Below are 18,953 nucleotides of genomic sequence, written 5' to 3' on the forward strand. Positions count from 1 at the left end.
TAATTGGCATTAGAGATGGCTTTGACTAAATACACATAGTTTTAATGTTAATCTCAGTGAAAGTCAACCTCTTAGTATAATTTAATAATTTTATCCAAAAATATGATTTCTTATCACTTTAGAGTATTAGTTTGATCAATTGTTCCTTGTTTTCATATCATACTTAGTTGGATACATTTTCTAGATTATTAAAAAATGTAAAGTTTTACTTTATGTATAATATTTTAATTATTGATACTTTTTAAATATTATTTGTTTTGTCTCTCTCTATTTCATTTTTATTACATAATATCTTCAAATTTTATGTTAGCCTTAGTAAAAAGTAAAACCCATTGATATTCTTACCTTATAACCATCAACTCATATTAAATATCCCATGTGGGCACAGATTTGACATAGGAGATAGTGTTTTGTGTAAAATGACAATAAACTCACTTGAATCATTACTATTAGTGTAGGGATGCCCCTACATGATATCCTACCACCACACTACACAGAGTCACTTCTTTTACCATGGATTTGTTTGGAGATACTACAAAAAGGAAAAAGTGGAGAATAAAAGAGATATAAAGCCCTCGTTCTAGTAATAACCAAAGCAAGCAGCAAGAAGAGGAGGAATTAAGTTCATCCTTGAAGGACTCTAATGAGAGAGACATTGAAAGAGAGTGGCTAACAATCCATACTATTAAGAATTTATCTAATGTGTGAAGAAAATTAAAGGCTAAAACGAAGCAATCCTAAGAAGAATATGAAAAGGCCATCAAAACATCTATGGAGAAATCCATGTGTAGCAAGGACCAAACCATTGCCCATAAAGTAGCAGACCTCATGATCCAAAAAGGGGAGAGTAGCTCCAATAAGGGAAAGGAGAAGGTAATGGAGAAACCAACTACTAATTTAGTAACCCTTTGTGAGCTAATGGCTCAAATAGGAAACATGAAATCATAGATCAATGAGTTAGCAAAATCCAAACCTAGGTGTAAAGTGACCATCACTAATCTAGAAGAGAGTCATCACGTAACATACACCTCAAAAAATACACATGAATCTTCAAAGGGACAAGGCATAGCAAGAAGAATAGGTGAACTAGAGTGCCTATGTGAAGAGCCTAAAAAAAACAAGGCAAATATACTCAATGCTAATCTAGAACCCCAAGGAAGGTTAGAAAAAATGTAAGATAAGTACAAGAAGTTCCTAGTGGAGTCTACAAAGCAAGTTGAGGAGCTCCAAGATCAACTAAGGGAGCATGATATAATGCTCAAGAAACTTTAAGAGAAGTAGGTATAAAAGCTCCAAAATCAATTAAAAGAACACGACTTGGCACTTAAATAGCTTTAGAATTAGATTAAGGAGTAAAACATAGTATTGAATAAGCTTCAAGAACAATTCAAAGAATAAGACCTAGCTCTCCAATGATCTCGGAATAGCCTTATGTAGTGAAAGTCAACACAGAATCCAAATGGAGGCATGCAAATTTAAATGGTTGAGCAATAAGAGCTATGCAAGGAAATTGAAATGTCAACCCACATGCCCCAAACTGAAGGTTTGAAAAAACTTATGATTCTACTAGAATTGATCTCTAACACCCTAAAAAGCATGAAAAACATTCAAGAGATTAATCTAATGGTAAAGGGGCCAACCAAGGAAGACATGATTAGACAAGTGAGGAAGAAAGGCTATGAGGATTATGAACTAAAAGCATTAGGTCTCATACAACTCGATACATCCTAGTCAACTTCTCCCATTATCCAGGAGTCACCCACAGTCATGAGACCCTCTATTAATATGCCATAGTTACTAGAATTTGACGCATGGGAATTAGAAGACCACTCAACGAAAGAAGAGAAAGACCCATAGGAGAAAGAGGTCTATTCAACCATGATAAGAACATTGAGAGCTGAGTCACAAAGGGCAATAAAATATCCCATTCCCCCTAAGCTTGTCCCACAAGAAGAGGAAGAGAACCCATAATAAATAGTATAGAAATACCAAGAAAGTAGGAGTCCAACTTTTCTATAATGTTTGAATTCAAGGTCAATGAAGAGAGCATATTAAGGTCACTTCCATTGTGTATAGTATGGCTACTCATACAAATAGCTGAAAATATTGCAATGAAGTGGTTATATCTATTGGATGTCAAGGGCTGTCAAAAATCCTATAGAGATCAAGGAAGCAAGCAAAGGTACTTGAAATCGAAGTTTAGAAAGTGTGGCTAGGTTTACCAAAATGGTGCTATCACATTCTAGAAGACAACGAGAGGGGTTGGGAAGCCTTTGTCTATTCCCAAACAGAAGGCCCAATAGATCTACTCTTCTATCCCTACCCAAGGAGGTCCATTGGACTTGTTAAGTGAATTGTGCTATAACATTAAGCTTAGGGAGAATGGGTCCAAGGAGAAATGCCACAAAAGAATTCCCAAGAGGGATGGGAAAACCCTAACCCTAATTTTGTATATTTAAAATGTGAGAAAGAATAGAACAAGCTATTCATCTGTGTGCAAAATTTATGTGCTTGCTTTCTTGCTTCCATTGAGAGAGAGAGAGAGAGAGAGAGAGAGAGAGAGAGAGAATGTGTTAGAGTGAGGTAGTAAGTGAGTGAAGCTATTCCATCTTCTCTCCAAGCTCTCTCTTGCCATATCCACGTTCTTTCTCATGCATCGGAGGTCGTAGAGGGTTGAGAATCAAAGTTTACTCATTTGGATTATGGAGTTTACCATGTGCTTCTATCATGCTTGATGGAATGCCTAGCAAGTTCACTACAAGCAAATCATCATGTTTGTGGACCATGTGAGTGGTTAGGTGGGAACTAGTCTAAGTACTTTGTAGGTTAAAACTCTTGAAATTATAGGGGTGTGTCCATCACTCTCAACAATCGTGTAGTGCAATAAGAACTTGAGATATAAACACATCAATGGAGGCATCAACTCTACCAAATCTAAGGTATAGGAGTAAACCATATTTTAAATAATTAAGATAGTTTAATATACTTTCCTTCATTTATAGTAGGATTAAATGATAAATAAAAAAGTAATATACATAACACAAAGATAAGGAGATTATATTTTAAAATTTGATTAATTGATATGTTAGGAAAAACAAGGATTAGTAAATTTTAGATAGAAAATTTATTGATGAAAGGGAAATACAATACATGATGCATAAATTGAAATACCTAATTATTAGATTAATAAAAAATTAGACCTTAAATTCTTACCAAAAATAGTTTCAATGAACTGGATGATTGAATAGAGGAAAAATCGTATAAAATGAAAGAAATTGTTAGATTATTATATAATAGTTTAGGAAAAATATTAAAGAGAGGATATGCACTATCAAAGTTTTACAATTGCATATGCTAGTTGAATGAAAAAATAATAATCGATTGGAGAAAATATAAAAAATAGAATATTAAAAAAAACTCAACGTATTCTTCAAATATCTAATAACATAAAATTAAATAAAAGTTAATGTTTGAAAACATTTTTAGAAAAATAGTATTATTACCTCATAAAGCGCCAACCAATCTTACCTAAGATTACATAGAAAAAGATATAGATACATTACTTAATTTGTTAATGGAAATATTATCATTTTAGGCTATTAGAAATTAGTAGTATTAGTCCGAAATAATGTTTGTAAAAATAACCCACATAAAATATGGGCGAAATTAAGTAAAGATTCATACAATTATGCAAATTGAATTGCTAAAACTCAAGTCAAGGCAAACAAAAATGTCTTAGTAAATAAGCTAGTTAGGAAGCAATTCTATAGAATTCCTTGATAACCCTCACTAAAATTTAACAACCCAATATATGTATGCTATTATAGGGGAAGACGTGGACCCTTCTCTCACATAAGAACTAGAGAGAGGATTCATCCATGCGGCTGTGAATAACCAAGGTGCATGACATCAGTTTTCTGTTATTCAAATCCTTGCAACATTTCAAATTACTTCTTTTCAGATTCTTATTGATTGTGGAGCCACCAATTTGTTTACCTTCCCTAAGTGTGCATGGAAGATGAAGTTAAGTGTAGAACCAGCTAGAAATCTTCTAGTAGAACTAAAAAATGGGAAGGAAACCCTCTCGACACATGTAATTAACAATTTAGGTGTGATGTGGGATGTGGAGTCACCCTTCTCTTATGGAAGGAGTGGGCAACCCATTCATGGAGCAACCCATAAGAGAAGTGGGCAACCCTTCTCTTATGGAACAATTTAGGTATTGATCATGGAGCAACCCATTCATTGATATCTGTTAAGTGTGCAAGAAAGATGAAGTTAAGTGTAGAACAATTCGGGAAGCTTCCAACAGAACTAGCAAACGAGAAAGAAAGCCTCTCAGCATAGGTAGTTAACAATGTATAATTTCAATTGAAAGGAGAAACTATCAAAATCAAACTTAGAGTCATCCCTTAGGAGTTTATGATTGTCTTCTAGGGATGGACTAGCTAGTTCTTAATCCTTAGGAGTTTATGATTATCTTTTGGGGATGGATTGGCTAGTTCCTCATCAAGCCAATATACACTATAGCAAAGGATGAGTAACATTTAGGAATCTCTTTGAGGAAATGGTGCAATCGCAAGGGAAGCTAGACAAACCTAGAATCCAATGAGCCAAGGTAAGTAGAATCTTGAAAGGAATGAGGAAAGGGCTTCTTAACTTTATCTAATCAAGCTTAGTAAGATAGAGCACACTAAATGAGGATGAACCTTCTTGGCTATGTGAAGAATATCTTCCCTGAAGAATTGAATGACCTAGCACCTAAACAAGAAGTCGACCATATAACATGTGTATTCCTAAAGCAATCAAACTAAAGGAATAGTTGAAGTAATTTTGGGATGAGGATTTCATATGGCCTAGCAATTCATATTGGGGTACTCCTACTCTCTTCCAAAAGAAAAAGAATGGGACCGTCAAACTTTGCATGGATTATAGGGGATTGAACCAAGTGACCATAAAAAATAAATATCATATTCCTCAAATCAATGAATTGTTGGATAGGCTACATGGTGGTGTGATCTTCTTGAAGATAGATTTAATATTTAAATATTATATAACTTGGATAAAAGAAAAGGACATCCCAAAAATAGCCTTCAACATCATGTATGGCTATTAGGAATAGTAATGTCTTTTGGGCTAACCAATGCTTCTACTACCTTTAACAAGTTGATCCATAATATTTTTAAGCTATACCTTGATGAATTTATCCTCATCTTCTCTATTTTAACCTATTCTAAGAATGAGGAAGATTATCGAGGGTATCTTCAGATTTTCTTGAAAACTCTTGGTTCAAATAAACTCTTTGCCAACAAAATCCAATTGCATATTCTTCATAGGAATGATTGACTACTAGGGTCTTATAGTCTCAAAAGAAGCCATATCAATTGATCCATCAAAGGTCAAAGATGTCTAGGACTAGCCTTCACCCAAGATCATCAAAGAAATCTAAGGATTTGTAGGCCTCATAGGATGGTACATGATCTTTATCAAGGATTACTTTTGATAGTTGTGCCTCTTATTAAGTTGCTCAATAAGCAAGTGAAGATAATATGGACAATACTAAGCCAAAAATGTTTTGATAAACTAAAATAGTGCCTCACTATTACCCCCATCATGAAGCTACTTGATTTGTCTAAAGTTTTTGAGGTCATCACTGATGCTACTATCATGATGCTTGGGTGCATTCTCACCCAAGAAGTTAGCCCAATAGCATATTATTTCCACAAGCTCACACCTTATGAGAAGAACTATGCCTCATATGATCCAAAGCTTTTGGTAGTCATTCATGCATTAAAGCTCTGGTGTCACTACCTCCTTCATGCTTATGACAAATCATAAAATCCCCAAGTGGAGTTTCCCCTAGCCAAATCTCAACATGAGGCAAAAGAGAGGGATTAAGTACTCTAAGAGTTTGATTTTGAAATCAAATACCACCTAGGGAAGGAAAATGTGGTGGCTTATGCTCTTAGTCATCAAAAAACCTTTTCAAATTCTTTACTCCTAAAGGAACCAACAAATTAAAGTTTCCTTGCAAGTCTAATCTCTATGCCTAGCAATCCTAACTTGGAGGCTGTAATTATGGATTCTAGAGACACTAGATAGCTTGAATTAAAGAGGAAGATCCAATTAGAAGGAAAAACCCTCAATGATAAATCTAAGTTCAAAAATTACCATGTAGAAGGAGAGCTCTTGTACTATTAGTATAGGTCTTGCATTCCTAAGGGCTAGGATCTCAAAAAGAAGATTACATGGGACGAACATGATAGCTTAGTAGCTAGACACCTTTGGCTATGCAAAGATAGTAAATGCATTAAGGAAGAGCCAAATGGATTAAATTGCTAGGAGAGCAACACCCACTTGATATTCCCCAAATGAAGCGGGAATATATCAACATGGATTTTATAGTTGGTCTTTCAATTATGCAAGGAGGACGATTCCATCCTATTGGTTATTGATATGTTGACAAAGGTAGCACACATCATCTTTGTATAAACTAATTTCAAGGCATCTAACATCTATAGGTTATTTGTTAAGGAAATTTTTAGACTACATGGATTGCACAAGAGAATAGTCAATGATTTAGGGACTCACTTTTTACCTCAAAATCCTAGATCTGTCTCTTCCAAGCTATTGGTACACAACTTTATTTCAACACAACCTATTATCATCAAATTTATGGGTAGACTGAAAGAGTCAACCAAGTTTGGGAAGACGTTCTTAGGGCCTATTACATTAGAGAACTAAAGAGATGGATTGAGTATCTATGTCTAGTGGAGTTTGCCTACAATGTTTTATACCAACAACAAAGCATTCGCATGACCCCCTTTTGTGTGTTCTGTGGGTAAGAGTGCCTATCTCCATAAATTTTCTTTGACTCCACCCTAACAATCAAAGCATCCAAGAAGTTCTTAGAAGACTAAGGATTCAATGACATGTTCTAGCTAGAGCGCATTCTAAGTCTTGATTGACCAGGTTTCCTTTCATTATATCTTTTGGGAGACATTTGGGGATTTTGGTTGAGCTAGTCAAGGTTTTATTATAGGTAAAGAGATTATGAAATAACTACTCAATCACCCTCAACTCTTCTTCTCTTAAGAGAACTCCTTCATTGGCCACCACCTTCACTGAGGATCCACTAATTCTCACCATTGAAGACTCATCCCACCTTTGAGAGACTCGGGGGCTTTTTTGTGCTTTAATGTACTTCCTTGTCCCAATCATGATGGACAAGGTCTCTTCTATTAACTTTTGGGTGAACTCAAATCTTGCATCCTGCTCACTATAGTTCTAGCTAGATTTTGGATTATACATGAATTTGCTTGTTTTGGTGACTAGTTTGTATTTTTTATTAGTCTTGTGAAGGTTAGGAAGTGGATGTAGGTTGATGTGGCTCTAATTATACTCAGTAAGGCCATAGATGTCTAGGAGTTTCTTAGTAGTTTGGTATTTCTCAACTAGGCTCTCGAGGTTGGTTAGAACTAAAAGTTGTAGGTGGCCCACTCCCTATATGCTTGCTTACATATTTAGTTCTTGTCTCTGTTGGGTAATGAACACTAGTTTTTCCTTATTTAGTGGTTCTCTATCTACAATGTGGATGAGAGAACCAATGCATATGTGGTTCCCATATGCAAAAAAGGGAATACCCATTAGACTCATTAGTCGAGAAAAAATCAAACCTTTAATTTACTTACCTCTTGTTTAACCTTTACCACAAAGAATAGTTACTTTAGTTGATGGTCAATGTTTACATGATGGTCAACTTTCTCATACAGAGTAGTTCAAAGAATTGGAGATCACTGAGTTGGAAGAATTGGAGAATACTTGAAGGTCTTTTGGCACCCAAAAGAAAAAGAAAGCTTTCGAGCTTGAGAGTGTGCAAGCTTTTTGAGGTTTTACTTATGTAATAATGACAATTTTATTGATATTTATAGTAAAGTTATTTTATGTACAATGGATCATTGGGTAATCTACCATTCATAGAAATCTAGATTGTACTTGAGCTCATTGAGGGTGCCCAAGTCTGTAGGTCGACGAACCATTAGGACACACAAGTAGGACCTAATGTTGCTACTAGGAAGCAAAGGTCCATGGTAGCAACTAGAAACATGAGTTCCTCTTTAGTAGTGGGTGATGTAGCAACTCTTTAGGTGCATCGAGTTTGCAACACTCAAGAATAGATCATAAGGATGTAGATATGTAGTATGTGGAGTCAATTTTTAACAAACTTACTACACGATGTTACTCAACTAAGATGAAAAGGTGACTACCTTGAGTGGCCATGTCATGGTGCAATCAATGCCAATTCTATGTGGGACAATTCAAAGAGATATATAGCTATTTGAGTGTTTTGACCTTGGACTAGTATTTAAGCTAGGTAGATATTACATAGGTCAGAAGAATTTGACATTTGTGCATGTGTTTTTGAGAGTTCTTGTGAGAGTTGCTCTTAAATAGAAATTCTTTTACAATATAAATACTCTTTATCTTCCCATGTGTGGGATGCCATTTGGATGTGAGCACAACCATATCTATCATGGCAAGAAGTTTTGCAAAGGTATACCAAAAGTTGAGTCTAGTTGTAAAAAGTACTTTGTAATAGATCACCTAGTCTATTATGCCAATTCTTCCACCATTTCATACATTAAACTACAACATTAGGTCCTTTTTAAATGGCTAGCTGAAGTGGCTCACATTCACTAATCTTGAAGGGAGAGTCATTGAGGTCATGCCCATTAGGTGAAACAATTGAGGTCGATGGCACCAATTTGTCAAAGGATGTGTTGGCACAAGTATTGGTAGCTAATGCTAGTTGTTCTTCTAAGCACATATATTTTAGTCATAAGTAGACTCCTAAGAGGGAATTGAAGGGTTCAATGGGGGATGTTTAGGTTGGTAAACTAGGCTGCCCATGGTGTTATCACTTGGTATAGCATTTATGAAAATTTCAAATTGCATTTGGTCGATGTTTTCTATGTTTGGAATGGCATAGATCGATTGTCCTATGATTTCACATTAGGGGAAGCAGAAGCATAGGACTTTTGTGCTGATGCATTTCTTATCTCTAAGTCTTTTTGTTGGCCAATGGAGGATATGACAAAGGCTCCTAGTGGTACACTTGCAACAAGGACAAGATTTGCTTGGGGCGGCATAGGTGTCTACAACCTTGATAGTATCCTCAAGTGCATGGAAGAGCCTTGGGGACCATTCGAGGTGTGGTGCAAGGCCTGCAATGATGTTGCCTACATGTGTGGCTTTTTCATCAAGAAAATGCAAATTTTCAAGTAGAGCTAGATCCTATTTAGGATAACTTGGACTTTGGCCTCCATTGGAATTGAGGTGGAGAGTATTAGTGCTCACATGTTTCTTATTTTGAGCATGAGCAATTAGAAGTTGTGTAAGGGTTGTATGGTTTATGAAAATGGATTGTTGGGATATCGGGGTGGGTTTATCAATCTTTGTATGTTCTATATTTTGATCCCTTGGACTGAGTGTTGAGATCACTTGTGCTCTATGAAACTTCAAATGGATGCATTTATCAATATAGTTGACGTTGTAGTTTATTAAGTACTTGAATGGGTGTTCTAGTAGGATTTCCATTCCAACTCATTCATGGTCTAGTATAATGTAGAAGAAGAGTCAAATGGTTTTAGTCTCCACTATCATTTCAAGTTTACATTTTCCTAGCAATGAATAAGATTGCCTAATGTAGGGTTGCAACTTCGCAACAATAGATTGCAACAGCGATTGATCTAGTTCTCTCTAATAGAAATAAGGGATAGGGGTCAAGGCTTCAAATTTTGGGTTTTCGTTTATGGCCTTTGTGGGAGCTTTCACTCAACCGCCAAGACCCGCGGACCGCTTATTGCTTCAAGCGTTCCAAGCCGAGCACTAATGTCTACCTCTCACATACCTGACGCGCCATTCATATCTACGGGTGTAGTGAGCTTACTTCCATGCCAATCGAGTTACCTCCTCTCCAGCGCACTCCAGTAGCTCCATGATCCAAGTGCAAGCTTCAAGCAAGCTCCATCCTCAAGCTCCACGCTCCAAGCTCCATTACCGCAAGCAAGACAGGAGAAGGGAAGAGAAGAGAAGAAGAGAGGAGAAGATGGAGAGCTTCTCCTCCCCGGTCCCTCACCCTCACACACTCACTCCCTTACACTCTCACACTCCCTCTCTCAAGCACAAGCTCAAGCAAGCAAGAAGAAGAAAAAGAAGAAGAAGAAGAAGAGGAGGAGGAGACCCACTTTTGGCCACACACAAGAATGAGCTTCTCATTCACTTTTCAACTTTATATACAAAACCCTAAATCCCTTTTGGGCGCTATCCCCTTTTTTACATAGCCGGTCGTGGCCTAGGCCCTTTTTTCCATTTTCCTTCTATCTTCCTAGCTTCCTTCCTACTGCCCATTTACCTTTACAAATTGCAGGGGTGAGAGCCCGGCACTCTTAAATAAATCATGATGCGCCTTGCGCTTTTTTACAAATGTGTAGACTTGCGCTTTTTCTCATGCACCTTTTTCCTTGATTTAGGACTTTTCTGCACTTCTTGTGTTTCCAAATTCTTCTTGGCGCGTCTCCGTCTTGTGTTTCACTTTTGCCTTTGCCTTGCCTTCTGCTTTAGATTTTCTGACTTTTCCACCTTATTCGTTTGAGGGTTAACAGCCTTTGATTGAATACAACAACATAGGTCACCTTTCTCAAAGGATTGCTACTTGATATGTTTATTAAACCAAGACTTTTTTTTTGTTTTCTCAACAAGAAGGGCATGAGTTGTAAGGAGGCATGTTTTTGTAAGGCATTGAAGTTCAATGAGTTTTTTGGCCCAAGCTTTAGTGTCTTCCTAGATGCTATTGAATTGCAATGCAAAGACTAGGAACAACAAAACTCAATTAGCATAACCAGATCGATTTGATAGGTCAGCCTAAAGGCAGTTTGCCCCATGGCCATCTTGTATGCTATGCAATAAGCCCATGGTGTTGTCATGAGCTTATGATCCCAGTCTGATCTTGAGGTGAAGACTACCTTGGTTAAGATGCTATAACAAGGATTTTGTTACTTGCCTTTGCTTGCCCATTTGCTTGAGGTAGTAAGGGCTAGACTTCCAATGTAGGACTAGGAACATGGAAAATAGATATTTTATAACCTCATTTAATAAATGGATTTCTTGGTTGTTAACGATATCAATGGGATAGTCAAAGCATGAGATGACTTGCTCCCATAAGATTTGCAATGGTCTTGTCACATCATTATTTCTAGTGGCCCAAGCCTCTGTCCACATACTCATGTAGTCTATGGCCACAATGATGTAGCATGCTTAAGAATATAGAGTAGCATGGCTAATGGGTCCCATAAAGTCTATTTCCCACTACTCCAAGAGTTGGCGAGCAATCACAGGTGACAATTGCATTTTGTCCTTCCTAATAGGGAGTTTGGTATGTTGGCACTCATCACAACAAAATGTTAACAAAATAGGCCACAACTTTGAAGAGAGTCAACCACCACATTTGGGAGTGTAAAATCTTCATCAATTTGGTGTTCATGCCAAAGTGTCCTCCTGCAATCCCTCACTTTGCTTCTTGTAGCACATGTTTGATCTCTTGCTTGCATACATATCTCTGAAGAAGACCATTCTACCCTAGTTAGTATAGTTGACCAGCAATCATCTGATAGGGTTTGAGGCAAAAGAGTTGTGCACTTTCAATAGGTCACTCTGGCAAGCCATTTTCTAGGTTGTGGATGGTCTTGTCTACCCAATCGGATTGTAAGGTCTGCCTTAAAGAGTTTAGCATCTAATTGAATGCGAAAGAAATGGGCATCAGGGAGATTGTCATCAACTCCAACTACTTTTCCAATCATTAGTGATTTGAGACATGTAGTTGGCAATAAAATGTTGTTTGTTTACCACAGAAAATAGTTCCTAATGGTTTATGAAAAAAGTGAATAGGGTAGCCAACAAATAGTATTAAAACTTTTGGATACCTTACACCATCGTTAGTCCTTGTTAGCATTCACATGTATCTTGTGTGATCATCTCCTACCTATGAGCCTCAATTTGAGTCAAATTAGGACATTAGAAGCTTTGACATTGTATTTGTTTGTCATTTTATGTGTTTTAATTTTAGCTTCTTTATTCCCAAGTTGGTTTTCTTTTCTTGATATTGTGTGTCCCCTCTCGTTTGATGTGTATGTGTGCACATGCATGAGTGACTATGTGTAGCTGGTGATATGTAGTGTGACTAAGTGCAGGTGCACTAGTGCATATGTGAACTAGGTTGCATGTAAAGAAGGTGTATTAGTACACATGTGCACTAGTGGATGTGCTAGTGTACATTGTTGTGCACTAGGGGGTTTGACAGTATCTAAGTGCAGTGCTCTATATGCGAGATATGAAATTATAACTAGACTAGTGTGGCATAGAGTGAGGTGTGCTAATGCTTGTGAGTACTAAGAGATGTGCACTTTATGTAGTACATGTGCATTAGTGCATGTGCATGGCCTATGGTTGCACAATGTAGTGGAATACAATCCAGCTTATGTGGATGCAAGGTGTACTGGTATGAGTAGTCATAAGTGTATGACAAGTAAAGGCTACATCAATACTCTTCTTGTTGACTTCTTGTGTAAACAAAGCACCCTCTATATCCTTGAGCTAAAAGCCACCTTGAGTAGATCAAAATGTATCCCAAGTCTCAAGCAATGTGAGAAGTAAGAAAAGAGACTTGATATTCTTCTCAAACTTAAGACCCTGTGAAGTAAGTTGGCTGAAAATGGAATGAAAATCATTTAAATGAGAAGACATAGAGATTCCTTCCTTCATACTACAAAGGTCGATGAGTTTATGAAACAAATACAAATGAGTTGTAGGACTTTGCTTATCATATAGATCACAAATCTTTTTTCATAATGCTTAAGCACCACCCTATGTCTCAATGACATTGAAGTGTATTTGCTTTGACAAAGACAAAACAATGGTAGACCTACATAGCTCATCAAGCTCTTTCTAATCCTTTGTATCATAAAATTTTGGCTTTATACCCTCTAAATTCAATGGCTTGACTTGCTTCTTTTACAGTAATACCTATAAAATTTGAGTCTTCAAATACTAGAAGTTATTACCATCCAACTTCTTTTTGTTGAAGAAAGCATTGTCATTGGAAGCATTTGAAACACCTACCATTATGTCTACCAAAAAGGTAGAATATAAGCTATTTTAATAACAACAAATTAGTCCCAAAACCAAGCCAAAGAGAGTGTAGCAGGAGGAAGAATAAGCCAATACACTATTGTCTAGAAGCAAGAAGCACTAGAGTGTTGAATACAAGTGTCCGCTCTCAAAAAGTTTGCTCAAAACTAATTTTCAACATGGTTATCCATAAAAGTATAGTAAATCAACATGTAGTTATAGGCAAACATGCAAAAGCTTTCACTACTAGGAAAATCTGCATAGCAATCAGGATAAACAATGCAACTAGGAATGTAGCATAAACTATTGATATAGTAAAGACTATCAAAGCATCCAAGGTGTCATCTACATAGGTGTATAGCATGGTGCATACAAGGCATGCACCCACCATTGACAATTCACTAACAATTAGTAGTACAAGGTGTTCGAAGTAAAGGCAAATTATCCCATAGTCACAAACCTCTATAGTGACAGTACATGCATTAACCAATAAAGTGTAAGAGAGTATCCCACAGACTCAAATGGACCAAGCTCTACAAAGAAAATACCAAGTACTTCCATTAGAAGCAAATCCAAAGTATGCAAGTAGCAAAGGAAGCTTAATGTATAGAGCTCATAGCATCCAAGTGCCCAAATAATATCATGTATACATCCGGTAGTAGCATATACTTCATTAAGCCTTTAAGTCGATAAGTGGAAATCATTGGAGCAAATAGTGCCAATCCAAATGCAACCAACCGAGCTCAAATCCAAGATGTAGAGCTCAATGTAAGTATATCTTGACATAAACAACAATGCTAAGCATCAATATAACCATGTAGTATACATGAATAGAATGTAGGCATTCAATACATAGACATTAACTATGAATGCTTGCTATCCAAACTAGAATGCTTTTGCTCTACGTAAAACAAAAAACCAAAAACTATACAAGATCAACTTTGTGATTGTTCAGATTTATAGTTCTTGTTGTGCTCTTTGTTTTGAGTTATAAAACAGTTTTATCTGATATCATATACAAAAGTTATGGCCAAAATACAAAAATGTTGTCAAGTTGCCATAGCTATCCATGGCTTCGATAGCATACTCTGTATCCTCTCAAAATGGATCAAATGACTGCTTCTCAGCTCAATACAAAAGTTATGGCTAAAATATAAAGGTACTGCCAAGTTTCCATAGCTATCCATGACTTCTACATGGTAGAGACTAACAACTCAACGGGGGCAAGCCTAAATCTCGTGGGCAATCACGTAAGTGTCCGGTGATCCTAATTCCTCTCTTACTTGTCATTATTGTGGTGGGTAGCAGTGTCATCTAAAGCTACAATTACATGAGATGCATGATAAAAGACACAAAAAGGGCAAAGGAAAAGCATAGGATCATGATAAATTTTCTGATGATTGCAACATTGTTCCTAAGTCTACTGTTAAGATAGAATGGATAAATACATTGGAGTAAAGCTCATATGAATACTTTATTTTTATCTCATCACTTAATGCTAGTCAGTTGACCAATACTCCATCTTCTTACTCTCAACGTTGGCTTCTTAATTCAAGGGCTTCACGTCATGTTGCCATGCATCTTCATCAATTAATACCTACCATACTTTCTCAAGGGTTTGATTAGACTGGGAGATGACACTGCATTGGATATTTGGCATAAATGATGTGAGATTATAGTTTAGTGCTGATGCTCCATTTATGCTTCATAATGTACATCATGTCTTGACTTTGACTAAACCCTTATCTCCACTGGATAGTTGGATAGTGATAAGTACCATGTCTCTTTTGGTGATTTTGCATGGAGACTTAATCATTGTAGTCTTGATTTTGCTTGAGGTGCCAAGGTTGGCAACCTTTATCCTTTACTTGTGTGTGGATCTGTTGATCATGTCTTAGTCATGAATTATCTTCCTCATGTATCTATTTGGCATTGCCATCTAGCATATGTCTGTTAAACGAATGAAAGTACTTACGCATTTGAAATATTTTCCACCTCTTAATTACTCATGTTTTGACTCTTGTGATCATTATTTATATGGTAGATAGATGCATAACTCTCATAAAAAGTCTAGCTCTATGCATATGGGTGAGTCTTTGGCTCTTATTTATCCAAATGTCTATGATTCCATGCCTATCAATCATTAGGTGATGCTAAGTACTTTGTGACATTCATTGACGATGATTATTCACGTAAAGTTTGGGTCTATCCTATTAAGTAGAAGTCAAAGATATTAGCTATATTTTAGTGTTTTTTTAATTATGATTGAGTACTAGTCTCGGTATAGACTAAAATGCCTATGATCTGACAATGGGGGGTGAATATGTCTCTAAGGCATTTGAGTAGTTTTATGATGAGAGTGATATTGAGTGTCAATTGACCTCCCCATATATTCCACTCTAAAATGGTGTTAAAGGGTACATAAAAGGGACTATTCAAGAAAGAGTCTGCAATATGCTTGGTTGGCCAAGTAGACTTACCAACAGTACTTTTGGTTGAGGTAGTTACTATTGTAGCTCATTTGACTAAAAGATCCCCATGCACTACTCTTGGTGGTAGAGTTGTAGAGGAGGTATGGTCTAATAAACCTCCCTTGTATGCACACTTGTGTATATTTGGATATGAGACTTTCTACCATATTTTCAAAGACAAACCTAATAACTTATATACAAAGTCAATCAAATATATCTTTCTTAGATATGGTGATGCAAGTGAGATGGGCTATTGCCTTTGGGATCTGCAAGCTTGGGAGATTGTCAACCATCATGATGCCGTATTCCATGAGGAAAAGATGCTTATGAGACCAAAGTAGGTATTTGAGATATGCAGGGTTATCTTTCAAGAGGAACCTCCTATTACCATACAACCATCCCTAGTAAGAAAGCATACTATAGCTATTGACAAGTTGTATAAGCCCCATAGCTAGACTTGAGATACTCCACCAGAGCTTCATATCCTCCTGATTGTTTTGAGCTCTCTATTCATTATGTAATAGTGAAAAATTTTTGTGAGCCTCTTACATTTAATGAGGCTATGCATAGAGATTATAGTCACTCTTGAGAAAGGGCCATGCAATTTGAGTATGATTCATTATAGAGAAAACATATGTGATATTTGGTTCCTTTGCCCAATGGGAAACATGCATTGTTATGCAAGTGGACGTACAGGTTGAAGTGTAATGTTTCCATTACTTAGTTTATTTTAATAAACAATGTGTATATAAATTCCAAAGAAAATTGATTTATGTTTCATATTTTTTTGAAAAAATATATGAAACTGACTCTGCTTATGAAGATAATTGTTATCATTAATAAGGTATTATATGCCAATTCATGGAAGAAAAACTTGGAAAACTCTCCCAAGACTAGCTTATTAAAACCATGTTTGTAGTATAGACAACAAAAATAACTAGCCTAGTGGATAGTCACTTGGTAGTTAAGTGCACTTGGGTGATGACACTGTCGGGATGGGTGACCTCCTAGGAAGATTTTCCTACAAGCTAGTGGGAGTTTCTCATGCGCAGCCAACAACGCCACAATGAAGCCTTCGTAGCCCATTGCCAAGTATGCCAAGGCCAAGATGCCAAGGTCTATGCCTTGGTCGCCACCTTGGATTGACGTCGCCTAATGACGAATATTCATTAAATTGGTATCCTCGCACTACGAAAATGGAGCCCCTTCCTGACATCATCTATGATGTCGTCAAAAAACACTAAAAGAGAGCATACTCTTTTTATCATCGATGACATAATAAAAAAATGCTAAAAAGTAAACGTCCTCTTTTTACCCCTTCCCCCCCCCCCCCCATTACTATATAAACAGGGGTAGAGCATCACGTCAAGGACACACAACGATCCATGTAGAAGTCTCTCTACTGCTATTGACATGACTAAGCTTTGTTGCAATCATCTGAGCCTCTCTCTCTCTCTCTCTCTCTCTCTCTCTCTCTCTCTCTCTCTCTCTCTCTCTCCACAACTCTTACGTGGAAGCGCTACTCGAACCCATCAAGCTTCTTCCATGGCTCCCAAGAGATGTCGAGATGCTGAGCGAGGTCACGCTCAAAGAACTCCCCAACATGAAGAAGTAGTCGTTGTTGAGATGCAAGCTAAAGTTAACCTCGAATCCATTCAACCTGAAGGACAGGTTATTCCACAACAAATGGAGGTTGTGGCCATAAATCGTAATCACAATGGATAGTAGAAAGGAGATAATTAGGTTAGTATATAAGAAAATGATCATGATTAGTTAGAACTTACTTAAATTTGTAAAAGCATGTTAGTATTATCAAATGCTTTTTACAAAGGAACACGGAAATTGATGAAGGGGATAGAGTCTATGCATTACATACATTGACAACTATGTTAAAAATGCTTTATGGTTATGACTCCTTTTGGATTTGTGAATGATGAGTTATGGCTCTTATGATTCCGGGCTTGCACAGTCATACGAGTTGTGGATTGTGGTGGTTCGGGACATTGGGATCCCCAACCCAATGCTTCCTAACACTTTACAGAGTCTAGAAAAACTCACCTGCGGGTGGGGGTCCTATGCTCCTGAGGGAGGTAGATGTTTTTATTTTTGATCACTCGAGCACCTGTGAGAGGGCAAAGGGCCAAGTGGTAAGTGCCCATGTTATGTAGGGAGACTTGGGGAAGCTTGGAGGGGCTCTAAGCCAATAAATTCCCTATTGACCACGGATGGAGTGCGATCACATACAACCCAATCCCGAGGGATTGGAAGGCCCTATCCTAGGCTGGACGGTGTCTTTCTACGGAAAGACGGTTTTGTATCACTTTGCGGAGTGATGATTCTGGATGTTATTATGAAATAAAGTATTTGATTTTCAATTTATTTGTTATGTGCTAAAGATTGAGTTTAACGAACACAGTTTAACATAGTAATAAAAGGAAGTTGATTTTATATGTCCAAACAGTATGGTAGTATGCTTTGCTAGTTAGAAAACTAAGCAAACCCATAGAGGAAAGTGGGAGGCTTTGATCCTGACGTTTGGATGCCTATTGCTGGGTGGACCCGATAAGTTGGGTAACTTTCCAACACTAGATAGAGCTTATTAAATCGTGACCCTCCCAATATCGGTAGGATTAGTTACCAGGTTTAACATTGTTTTAAGGGGCTGGAGCTAAGATTTTACCTTATAGGTAGGGGGATCGAGTCACACTCTCCCCCGTCTCTCACTCTCTTTGAACCAAGTGCGGTGTTAACCTCACTTCTACCTTTGATTGATTACAAAGTGGTCTTTCTTAGGTGGGTGTTAGATTGCTATTAGGGGTAACTCGTCCACGCTTCCCCTGTGAAGTAGAATTGAGATTTCCATGTTCAACTAATTCCAAGGTTTCCCATGGGGAGAAGGGATGGTGATGTGCATGGATATGAATTTCAATCAACTACTAAGCACTCTAGTGTTTTATGTTGACTATATGGTGACTACTACTAGTGCTTATAATGAGCTAGATGCTTTGAAGACCCAGCTTAAGGAGAGCTTTGAGATGAAGGACATGGAGCATGTCTCTCACATACTTGGTATGCACATTACATACAATCGCTTTGAGGGACTCCTCTACCTGTTACAAAAGACTACATCTATAAAGTTCTTGAGTAGTTCCATATGTAGGGTGGTAAGCCTATTGGCTGCCCATTACTATCTCATATGAAGGTTAGTCAGGTAGATTTTCCCCAATTAGATAATGAGTGGGATGAGATGACCAAGATCCTACATGCACCTGCAATGGTGGGCAACTTGATGTATGC

The sequence above is a fragment of the Lygodium microphyllum genome, chromosome 4 (genome assembly GCF_053477565.2).
Source record: "Lygodium microphyllum isolate KBCC chromosome 4, Lygodium_microphyllum_v1.1.10, whole genome shotgun sequence".
Taxonomy (NCBI): Eukaryota; Viridiplantae; Streptophyta; class Polypodiopsida; order Schizaeales; family Lygodiaceae; genus Lygodium; species Lygodium microphyllum.